Below are 12,403 nucleotides of genomic sequence, written 5' to 3' on the forward strand. Positions count from 1 at the left end.
AAAATCACTAGCATTCCTATACACTAGCAACAGGCAAGCAGAGAGTCAAAATATGAATTAACTCCCATTCACAATTGTTATAAAAAGAGTAAGATACCTATGAATACAGCTAACAAGAGAAATTAAGGATCTCTTCAAGGAGAACTACAAACCACTGCTCCAAGAAATCAGAAGGGACACAAACATATGGAAAAACATTCCATGCTCATGGACAAAAAGAATCAACATTGTGAAAATGGCCATAGTGCCCAAAGTAATTTATAGATTCAATGCTATCTCCATTAAACTACCATTGTAGTCATCATGGAATTAGACAATTCTATTTTAAAATTCATATGGAACCAAAATGACCCTGAATAGCCAAGAAAATCCAAAGCAAAAAGAACAAAGCTGGAGGCATCATGCTACCCAACTTCAAACTATACTACAAGGCTACAATAACCAAAACAGCATGGTGCTGGTATAAAAACAGACACATAGACCAATGGAACAGAATAGAGAATTTAGAAATAAGACCACACACCTGCAAATATCTGATCTTTGACAAACCTGACAAAAACAAGCAATAGGGAAAGGATTCCCTATTTAATAAGTGATGCTAGGAGAACTGGCTAACCATATGCAGAAAATTGAAGCTGGACCCCTTTCTTACACCTTATACAAAAATTAACTCAAGACAGGTTAAAGACTTATATATTAAACTCAAAACTATAAAGCCCCTAGAAGAAAATCTAGCTAATACCATTCAGGACCTAGGCACAGGTAAAAATTTCATGACAAAAACATGAAAATAAATTGCAACAAAAGCAAAACTTGACAAATGGAATCTAATTAAACTAAAGAGCTTCTGCAAAGCAAAAGAAACTGGCATCAGAGTGAACAGACAACCTACAGCATGGGAGAAAAATTTGCAATCCATCCATCTGACAAATGTCTAATATCCAGAGTCTACGTGAAATTTAAACAAATTTACCAAAAAAAAAAAAAAAATCCCATTAAAAAGTGGGCAAAGGACATGAACAGATGCTTCTCAAAAGAAGACATTCATACATTCAACAAACATATGGAAAAAAGCTCAACATCACTGATCATTAGAGAAATGCAAATCAAAACTACAATGAGATACCATTTCCCACCAATCAGAATGGTGATTATTAAAAAGTAATCATCAACAGCAGATGCCAGCAAGTTTGCAGAGAAAAAGGAACACTTTTTCACTATTAGGGGAAGTGTGAATTAGTTCAGCCATGGTGGAAGACAGTGTGGAAATTCTTCAAAGATCTGGAGACAGAAGTATCATTTGAATAAGCAATCCCATTTCTGGATATATACCCAAAGTAATATAAATCATTTTATTATAAAGATACATGCATGTGTATGTTCACTGCAGCACTATTCACAATAGAAAAGACATGGAATGAACCCAAATATCTGTCAGTGATAGACTGGATAAAGAAAATGTGGTATATATACACAATGGGATACTATGCAGCCATAAAAAGGAATACAATCAAGTCCTTTGCAGGGACATGAATGGAGGTGGAAGCCATTATCCTCAGCAAACTAACACAGGAACAGAAAACCAAACATCACATGTTCTCACTTACAAGTGGGAGTTGAACAATGAGAACACATGGACACATGGTGGGGAATGATACACACTAGGGCCTGTCGTGGTGGGGTGGTGAAGAAGGGAGAGCATCAGGAAGAATAGCTAATGGATGCTGGGCTTAATACCTAGGTGATGGGATGATCTGTGCAGCAAACCATCATGGCACATGTTTACCTACGTAACAAATCTGCACCCCCTGCACATGTACTCCTGAACTTAAAATTTAAAAGCTGAAGATTTTTAAAAAATCATAGCAACAGTTAACATTTTATAGTGCTATGGTTAGAATTATGTAAGGTAATCCATGTAAAACCTGATACAGAGCCAGACCCCTAGAAAAGTTGAGTCTAATAATTGTCCACACCTCACAGGGTTATTGTGATATTTAAATGATAGTCATCTTAAAGTGCTTGGCCTAATGCCCAGCACCCACTAAACACTCAATAAATGAAGTCTACTATTAACTAAAAACAGTTAGGTTAACCAAGTCTGCAAAGGGACCTTTTTTTTTAATGGATTGAGCAAAAGTAATGACTATAACAATGTCTCCCCTGCTTATTTGCATTCTAGTATACCTTCTTCAGTGGGATAGAATGGGGTGGGGTGTCAGCCTGGCGGCCAGAGACACTGAAAAGCCTTGGCAGACCCATAGAACAGAGTACACCACATGTGTGGACCTCTCCTCTTTGGTATCATCACAGATGAAAGATTGTGAGTCCATGAATCACTGCTGTAGATCATGCCATAAATCTGTGCTCTTGAAACCTAGAGAAATGCTGGATCATCCAGAGATTTCAAGTCTATTGTTCCAGGCTCTTATGAACCCTTTCTTAGAACTCTGAAGCAAGTGAAAGAAAACTGGTATTTGATCCACAAAAGCAGAGTTCTTATAAGAAAAAATCATATTGAAAAAATGCAGGGGACAGAAGGGCAGACAGAAGCCAAATCTACAGTGCTCATCCTGTGTCCTCCCCTTTCCTCCCATGAATTCCCCTGCCAGGAATGCCCTTTGTTGCTGTACTTTGCATTTCCACACCTATTATCTCTACTTACATAAGTTCTAATTTCTGCGTAAAACTTCTCCCATCAGTGCAGTTCACAATAACCTGCCCTTCCCTGACAACTCAATATTCATTAATAACACAAAGGCCAAGTGCAGTGGCTCACACATGTAATCCTAGCACTTTGGGAGGCCAAGGCAGGTGGATCGCCTGAGCTCAGGAGTTCAAGACCAGCCTGGGCAACACAGTGAGATCCCATCCCTAAAATATAAAAATTAATAACATTGCTTAAGAGCCCTTAACTCAGTACCTAACACATAGTGTTGTAACTGCTGCTAACTCATTAGCTATCAGTTTGTTTTAATCACAAACCAGCTCATTTTGTTATTTATTCCCTTATTCCCTCAATAAGAATATAAGCTCCTATCCTATGGGCATAGACTCATGCTTCTCTTCCACCCCAGAGAAGTCCCCATATATCCGACATCTCTGAGCATGAGGTAGGTCAGACTCACTAGATTTTAGAAAAGGAAAGTTTGAGATTGTTAAATCCAACCTCCTAATAGTACTGATGAGAAATCTCAGGACCAGAGAACTTACATAACTTGTTTGAGTTCAAATATATAGATGATTATAAAGCCAGGATTATAACTACGGCCTTTAGACCTATTATCCAGTGTTTCTCAACATTCTTGTTATCACTAATTCCAAGGCAAAGAAATATGACAAGGGAAGAGACAGGAGAGGAACTAAATATAAAATACACACACTCACACACACACACACAATTCAGTGAAAGTAATTGGTTATTGTAAAGGCCAAATATGCCAAGAGTCTATCTGGCCTGGTATCAGACTAATGCTGTGAATGACTACTGAACTATTACCCACAACTGGGTAATGGTGGCCAATGAAATGAAGATACAGCATCAAGCCCGGGAACATCTGGGAAACATATCGATCAAGACTCATCACCATTCATTATCACGAGTTCGTGGCTGGTTAAACTTGGCCACTCCCAGATGCCCTGGAGTTGGGAAAAGAGTGTGAAACAGTATCCTCTTTGGTGTGTGATGTTTCTGTAAAAACAGTCCTCAAGCTTGGAGAACACAGAGACTTACGTTATCCTTTGTGGCAAAGCAGTTTACTTCTAGCCTTCGGGCCCTGGTGGCTGGGATGTTTTATACATCAGCAAGCGTTAGAAAGATGCCGATCTCGAATTGACTTCCTCCTCTTCATGCATCTTCAGTTAACATCTGCTGACAGGGCATATGCCCATGAAAATAGAGTCATAAAATTCAGCTCTAATTTTGCAGGAGATACTAAAATATATCTTTGGGGGCAATAGAGAACCTAGTCTTAATGATGTTTACATAGGAGCATAAATAGTAAAATTTGGCTTTTCTATAGCACTTTGAGAAAGCATAATACTTTATACTCAATTTTATTAGCTATTCCTTATGGGTTTCCATTACATTATAATAAGGTACACCAAGCAAACTTTACAAACAGCCCAATCATGTCCTCCTTACTCAGCTGCAACCAAACTGTAAAATGTCATTTCCATTTCCTTGTTTCACTGGTATTTGACTCAGATTTTCCCTGGATGACTCAGCTACTCCCAGGATGAAAACAAGCTTTGAAGATAAATTAATTTTTTTCATGCCACTAGGGTACCTCTGAGTAATTTACTTTGAAGTATGATAGCAAATGAGTAACAAGGAAGATTTCATTTCTACCATTCTGGCAGCCACCACTTAGAAAGAGGGAGTAGAAATTTCTTAATTAATCATTTTTGCCTGCTTACTAGGGTTTAGGTACAAGAAGTCTCATGCTGCCAGATGGAGCAAGAGGAAAATTCCATTTCCCTTCCAGCAGCCCCACTGATGTTTAATACTGTTTCATTCATTTAGAACTACTCCCCTAATCAACATCACTGTCATCAACATCATTTCCACTTCTACCATTTATGGTATGCTCAGATATTCTAGGCACTATCTTATTTATGCTACAGTATATTTATCCTATACGTAGATATTTTTCTTATGATACAAGTAAGGAAACCGAAGCCTAGAGACTGGAAACCATCCAGACTGTTCACGTTGCCCTAATTCCTCCCGGGCAGCACATCTCCCTGCAGGCTCCTACTCAGCAAAGAACACCATATGCCAAAAAGCTCTGCCTTTGCTTTCCCATGAAGAAAACTCCTATTCCCTCAAGTGTAATCAATCTGACTGCTTTTGTCCCAAATCATACTTAAGTATGAATGAATGAATAGACCTGTAATCCATCCAGAGATTATGGTTCTTATAATCATACTCACATCTATATGTAGAAGATTATTGTCCCAAATTAATTTTTAACTCTTAGAATTTTAAGTAGTACAATAAGGTGGCATGAAGATAATTCAGAAAGAGAGTGTGCGCATGTGTCAAAAATGGACTGACTTGGCAGGTCAGTCCTACCTCATGCTCTCCTGAAGCACTGACTCTTGCTCACAGTCTCACTCATGCCGTTGCATGAAATCTGAAACCCCTGCATTCTCTCAAAAATAACGACGATGATTCCTTCCCATCCTCCCTTGGAAGGCAGCACCAGCAGGAGCCAGGCGTAGAAAGGAAGTAAAGTTCTGCAATGACTGTTTAAAATCCACACACTGTGTTTTAGGGGATGCTTTTAATTTGTATAAAAAAAAAAAAAAAGTCATTTTCTCCGAATTATAAGAGTAATATATGTTAGTAGTAAAGCATTCAGAAACTAGAGAAGATAAATAAGTCATCTGTCATCTTACCTCCAGTTTATTACCACCTCATCTGTTGGTTGTATTTTCTTCCAGAGAGAGGCAGAAAGAGAAAGCCAGTGGCTGACTATATAAATAAAACTTTGCATTTTTTTTTTGCACAAAATACCTACTGCACAAACAGTTTAAACTTACCTTTGTGTGCCTAACCTTAATTTTCAATGGGTGCATAACTGTATTTTTGCATCATCCTTCCCTTACTATTGAGCATTAGGTTGTTACTCATGTTTTACTTTTATTATTTTTATTTTTAATTTGTATTATACCTTAAGTTCTCGGGTACATGTGCACAACGTGCAGGTTTGTTACATATGTATACATGTGCCATGTTGGTCTGCTGCACCCATTAACTCAACATTTACAGGGGGCGGAGCAAGATGGCCAAATAGGAACAGCTCCAGTCTCCAACTCCCAGCGCCAGCCACACAGGAGACCGGTGATTTCTGCATTTTCAACTGCGGTACTGGGTTCATCTCACTAGGGAGTGCAGACAATCGGTGCTGGTCCCCTGCTGCAGCCCGACCAGCGAGAGCTGAAGCAGGGCGAGGCATCGCCTCACCTGGGAAGCGCAAGGGGAAAGGGAATCCCTTTTCCTAGCCAGGGGAACTGAGACAAACAACACCTGGAAAATCGGGTAACTCCCACCCCAATACTGCGCTTTAAGCAAACAGGCACACCAGGAGATAATATCCCACACCTGGCTGGGAGGGTCCCATGCCCATGGAGCCTCCCTCATTGCTAGCACAGCAGTCTGTGATCTACCTCCAAGGCAGCAGCCAGGCTGGGGGAGGGGCGCCCGCCATTGCTGAGGCTTCAGTAGGTAAACAAAGCTGCTGGGAAGCTCCAACTGGGTGGAGCTCACAGCAGCTCAAGGAAACCTGCCTGTCTCTGTAGACTCCACCTCTGGGGACAGGGCACAGATAACAACAAAAGCAGAAACCTCTGCAGACGCAGTCCCACTCTGTCTGACAGCTTTGAAGAGAGCTGTGATCTCCCAACACTGGAGGGGTTGAGGATCTGGAGTAGGGACAGATTCCTTGCTCAAGTGGGTCCCTGACCCCCGAGTAGCCTAACTGGGAGACATCCCACTAGGGCAGTCTGGTCAGGGGCCCCACACACCTCACAGGGTGAGTACACCCCTGGAGAGGAAGCCCAAAGCAAGAATCAGACAGGGTACACCCCGCTGTTCAGCGACATTCTATCTCTGCAGCCTCTGCTGCTGACACTTCAGGCAAACAGGGTCTGAGTGGACCTCAAGCAATCTCCAACAGACCTACAGCTGAGGATCCTTGACTGTTAGGGAAGGAAACTATCAAACAGGAAGGACACCTGACACCAACAAAACCCCATCAGTACATCACCATCATCAAAGACCAGAGGCAGATAAACCACAAAGATGGGGAAAAGCAGGGCAGAAAAGCTGGAAATTCAAAAATAAGAGTCACATCTCCCCGCAGCGAGCCGCAGCTCATCGGGCCAGCAACGGATCAAAGCTTGGATGAGAATGACTTTGATGAGATGAGAGAAGAAGGCTTCAGTCCATCAAACTTCTCAGAGCTAAAGGAGGAATTACGCACTCCAGTGCAAAGAAACTAAAAAATCTTGGAAAAAAGTGGAAGAATTGATGGCTAGAGTAATTAATGCAGAGAAGGTCATAAACTAAATGAAAGAGATGAAACCATGACACGAAATACGTGACAAATGCACAAGCTTCAGTAACTGACCTGACCAACTGGAAGAAAGAGTATCAGCGACATGATCAAAATGAATGAAATGAAGCTTGTGGTAAGAGAAACCAAAAGAAAAAAGAAGAAAAAGAAATGAACAAAGCCTGCAAGAAGTATGGGATTATGTAAAAAAGACCAAATCTACGCCTGATTGGGTGCCTGGAAAGTGAGGGGGGAAATGGAACCAAGTTGGAAAACACTCTTCAGGATATCATCCAGGAGAACTTCCCCAACCTAGTAGGGCAGGCCAACATTCAAATCCAGGAAAATACAGAGAACGCCACAAAAGATACTCCCCGAGAAGAGCAACTCCAAGACACATAATTGCCAGATTCACCAAAGTTGAAATGAAGGAAAAAAATCTAAGGGGCAGCCAGAGAGAAAGGTCGGTTACCCACAAAGGGAAGCCCATCAGACTAATAACAGCAGATCTCTCGGCAGAAACCTGCCAGAAGAGAGTGGGGGCCAATATGCAACATTCTTAAAGAAAAGAATTTTCAACCCAGAATTTCATATCCAGCCAACCAAGTTTCATAAGTGAAGGAGAAATAAAATCCTTACAGATAAGCAAATGCTTAGAGATTTTGTCACCACTAGGCCTGCCTTACAAGAGACCCTTGAAGGAAGCACTAAACATGGAAAGGAACAACCTGCACCAGCCATTGCAAAAACATGCCAAAATGTAAAGACCATCGAGGCTAGGGAAGAAACTGCATCAACTAACGAGTGTAAAATAACCACAGTTAATATCATAATGGCAGGACTGCTCCTACACATAACAATATTAACCTTTAAAACGTAAATGGACTAAATGCTCCAATTAAAAGACACAGACTGGCAAACTGATAAAGAGTCAAGATCCATCAGTTCAAGCTGCATTCAGGAGACCCATCTCACACGCAGAGACATACATAGGCTCAAAAATAAAGCGGGATTGGAGGAAGATGAATAAGCAAATGGAGAACAAAAGAAAGTAGGAGGTTGCAATACTATTCTCTGATAAAATAGACTTCAAACCATCAAAGATCAAAGAGACAAAAGAAGGCCATTACATAATGGTAAAGGGATCCATTCCAACAGGAAGAACTAACTATCCTAAATATATATGCACCCAATACAGGAGCACCTAGATTCATAAAGCAAGTCCTTAGAGACTTACAAGAGACTTAGACTCCCATACAATAATAATGGGAGACTTCAAACACTCACTGTCAACACATTAGACAGATCAACGAGACAAAGAACAAGGATATCCAGGAATTGAACCCCATCCCCCACAAGCGCCAAGACCCAACAGACAATTCATGAGAACCTCCAACCCCAAACTAGAACACACCTCCACACTGCACTTATTCCAAACTTGACCACAATATTGAAAGTAAAGCACTCCTCAGCAGTGTACAGAACAGAAATTATAAATAAACTGTCTCTAGGACCACACAGTGCAATCAAACTAGAACCTTTACAGGGACTAAGAAACTCAATCAAAACCGCCAACTACATAGCCCTGAACAACCTGCTCCTGAATGACTACTGGGTACATACCCAAATGAAGGCAGAAATAAAGATGTTCTTTGACACCAATGAGAACAAAGATACAACATACCAGAATCTCTGGGACACATTTAAAGCAGTGTGTAGAGGGAAATTTATAGCACTAAATGCCCACAAGAGAAAGCAGGAAAGATCTAAAATTGACACTCTAACATCTCAATTAAAAGAACTAGAGAAGCAAAGAGCAAACATTATTCAAAAGCTAGCAGAAGGCAAGAAATAACCAAGATCAGAGCAGAACTGAAGGAGATAGAGACACAAAAACCTCCAAAAAAATTACATTAATGAATCCAGAGTTGGTTTTTGAAAAGATCAACAAAATCTCGACAGACCACCAGCAAGACTAATAAAGAAGAAAAGCAGAGAAGAATCAAATAGATGCAATAAAAAATGATAAAGGGATATCACCACCCACCCCACAGAAATACAAACTACCATCAGAGAATACTATAAACACCTCTATGCAAATAAACTAGAAAATCTATAAGAAATGATACTGACACTTACACTCTTCCAAGACTAAACCAGGAAGAAGTTGAACTCTGAATAGACCAATAGCAGGCTCTGGAAAACTGAGGCACAATTACCAGCCTACCAACCAAAAAAGTCCAGGACTGATGGATTCACAGCCGAATTCCCACCAGAGGTACAAGGAGGAGCTGGTACCATTCCTTCTGAAACTATTCCAATCAATAGAAAGAGGGAATCCTCCCCAACTCATTTTATGAGGCCAACATCATCCTGATACTAAAAACTCCAGAGACATGACAAAAGAGAATTTCTGGGACTAATATCCCTCGATGAACATCGATGTAAAAAATCCTCACAAAAATACTGGCAAACCGGATTCAGCAGCACATCAAAAGCTTATCCACTATGATCAAGTGGGCTTCATCCCTGATGCAAGGTTGGTTCAACATTCGCAAATCAATAAACATAATCCAGCATATAAACAGAACCAAAGACAAGAACCACATGATTATCTCAATAGATGCAGAAAAGGCTTTTGACAAATTCAACAGCCTTTCATGCTAAAACGCCAATAAATTCTGTATTGGATGGAACCGCATCAAAAATAATAAGAGCTATTTATGACAAACCCAATAAGTCAATATCATACTGAATGGGCAAAACTGGAAAAATTCCTTGAAACTGTATAACAAGACAGGGATGCTCCTCTCACCACTCCTATTCAACATAGTGCTTAAGTTCTGGCTAGGGCAAACCATACAAGAGAAAGAAACCAAGGTATTCAGTTAGGAAAAGAAGAAGTCAAATTGTCCCTGTTTGCAGATGACATGATTGTATATTTAGAAAACTCCCATTATCTCAGCCCAAAATCTCTGTTGATAAGCAACTTCAGCAAAGTCTCAATGCATACCACTGTGCAAAAAATCACAAGCATTCAGATAGCCACCAGTAACAGACAAACAGAGAGCCAAATCATGCAATGAACTTCATTCACAATTGCTTCAAAGAGAATAAAATACCCAGGAATCCAACCACAAGGGATGTCATGGACCCTTCAAGGAGAACTACAAACCACTGCTCAGTGAAATCAAAGAGGACACAAACAAATGGGAAGAACATACCATGCTCATGGATAGGAAGAATCAATATCATGAAAATGGCCATACCGCTCCAAGGTTATTTATAGATTCAATGCCATCCCCATCAAGCTACTAATGAGTTTCTTCACAGAATTGGAAAGAACTGCTTTAAAGTCTTCAAGGAAACCAAAAGAGCCCCAAGATCTCCAAGACAACTTCTAAGTCAAAGAACAAAGTTGAGTGTATCATGTTCCCTGACTTCAACTATACTACATACAGTAAAACAGCATGATACTGGTACCAAAACAGAGATATAGACTACTGAACAGAATAGAGTCCCTTTAAATAATACCACACATCTACAACCATTCGAACTTTCACAAACCTGAGAGAAACAAGAAATGAAAGGATTCCCTCATTTAATAAATGGTGCTGGGAAACACAGCCATAAGTAGAAAGCTGAAAACTGGATCCTTTCCTTACTCCTTATACCTAAAATTAAATTCAAGATGGATTAGAGACTTAGCCGTTAGATCTAATACTCATAAAACCCTAGAGGAAAACCTAGGGTAGCAATTCATTCAGACATAGGTATTGGGCAAGACTTCATGTCTAAAACACCAAAAAGCAATGGCAAAGTCAAAATTGACAAATGACCCCATTAAACCAAAAAAGCTTCTGCACAGCAAGTGTTCACCATCAGAGGAACAGGCAACCTACAGAATGGGAGGCGTTCTTGCACCTACCATCTGGACAAAGGGCTAATATCCAGAACTCAAAGAACTCAAAAACAAATTTACAAGAAAACAAACAACCCCATCAAAAAGTGGGCGTGCTGATAAGGAACAGACATTTCTCAAAAGAAGACATTCATACAGCCAACAGACAAGGAAAAATGCTCACTACTCACTGGCCATCAGAGAAATGCAAATCAAAACCACAATGAGATACCATCTCACACCAGTTAGAATGGCTGTATCATTAAAAGTCAGGAAACAACAGGTGCTGGAGAGGATGTGAGAAATAGGAACACTCCTTTACACTGTTGGTGGGATTGTAACCAGTCTAAATCCTATTATGGAAATGTGCATGGCTTATTCCTCAAGGATCTAGAACTAGATGTACTATATGACCCAGCCATCCCATTACTGGTATATACCAAAGGATTATAAATCATGCTGCTATAAAGACACATGCACACGATGTTCATTAAGTGCACTATTCACAATAGCAAAGACTTGGAATCAACCCAAATGTCCATATCAGTGACAGACTGGATTAAGAAAATGTGGCACATATACATCATGGAATACTATGCAGCCATCAAAAAGGATGAGTTTGTGTCCTTGTAGGGACATGGATGCAGCTGGAAACCATCATTCTAGCAAACTATCACAAGAACAGAAAACCAAACAATCGCATTGCTCCTCACTCATAGGTGGGAACTGGAACAATGTGAGATCACTTGGACTCGGAAGGGGACATCACACAATCGGGCCTATTATGGGAGGGGGAGGGAGGATTTCGCATTGGGAGTTATAATTTGATATAAATGACGCAGTAGTTGGGTGCTGACGCAGTTGATGGGTGCAGCACAGCAACATGGCACAAGCATACATATGTAACAAACCTGCACGCTATGCACATGTACCAGAACTGAAAGTATAATAATAAAAAAAAAAAAGAAAAAAAAACATTTACATTAGGTAGCCCTCCTAATGCTATCCCTCCTCGGGCCCCCCACCACAATAAGAGAGGCCCCAGGGTGTGACATTCCCCTTCCTTTGTCTAAGTGTTCTCATTGTTCAATGTCCATCTAAGGAGAGAACATGCAGTGTTTGGTTTTTTGTCCCGGCGATAGTTTGCTAAGAATGATGGTTTCAGCTGCATTCATGTGTTCCTACAAAGGACATGAACTCATCCTTTTATGGCTGCATAGTATTCCTGCGGGTGTATATGTGTCACATTTTCTTAATCCAGCCCATTGTTGGACGCTTGGTTCCAAGTCTCTGCTATTGTGAATAGTGCTGTGGTAATACTAGACATATATGCATGTGTCTTCACAGCAGCATGATTTATAATCCTTTGGGTATATACCCACTACGGGATGGCTGGGTCAAATGGTATTTCTAGTTCTAGATCCTCGAGGAATTAAGCACA

This window comes from Papio anubis, chromosome 5 (genome assembly GCF_008728515.1).
Source record: "Papio anubis isolate 15944 chromosome 5, Panubis1.0, whole genome shotgun sequence".
In the NCBI taxonomy this organism is placed as follows: Eukaryota; Metazoa; Chordata; class Mammalia; order Primates; family Cercopithecidae; genus Papio; species Papio anubis.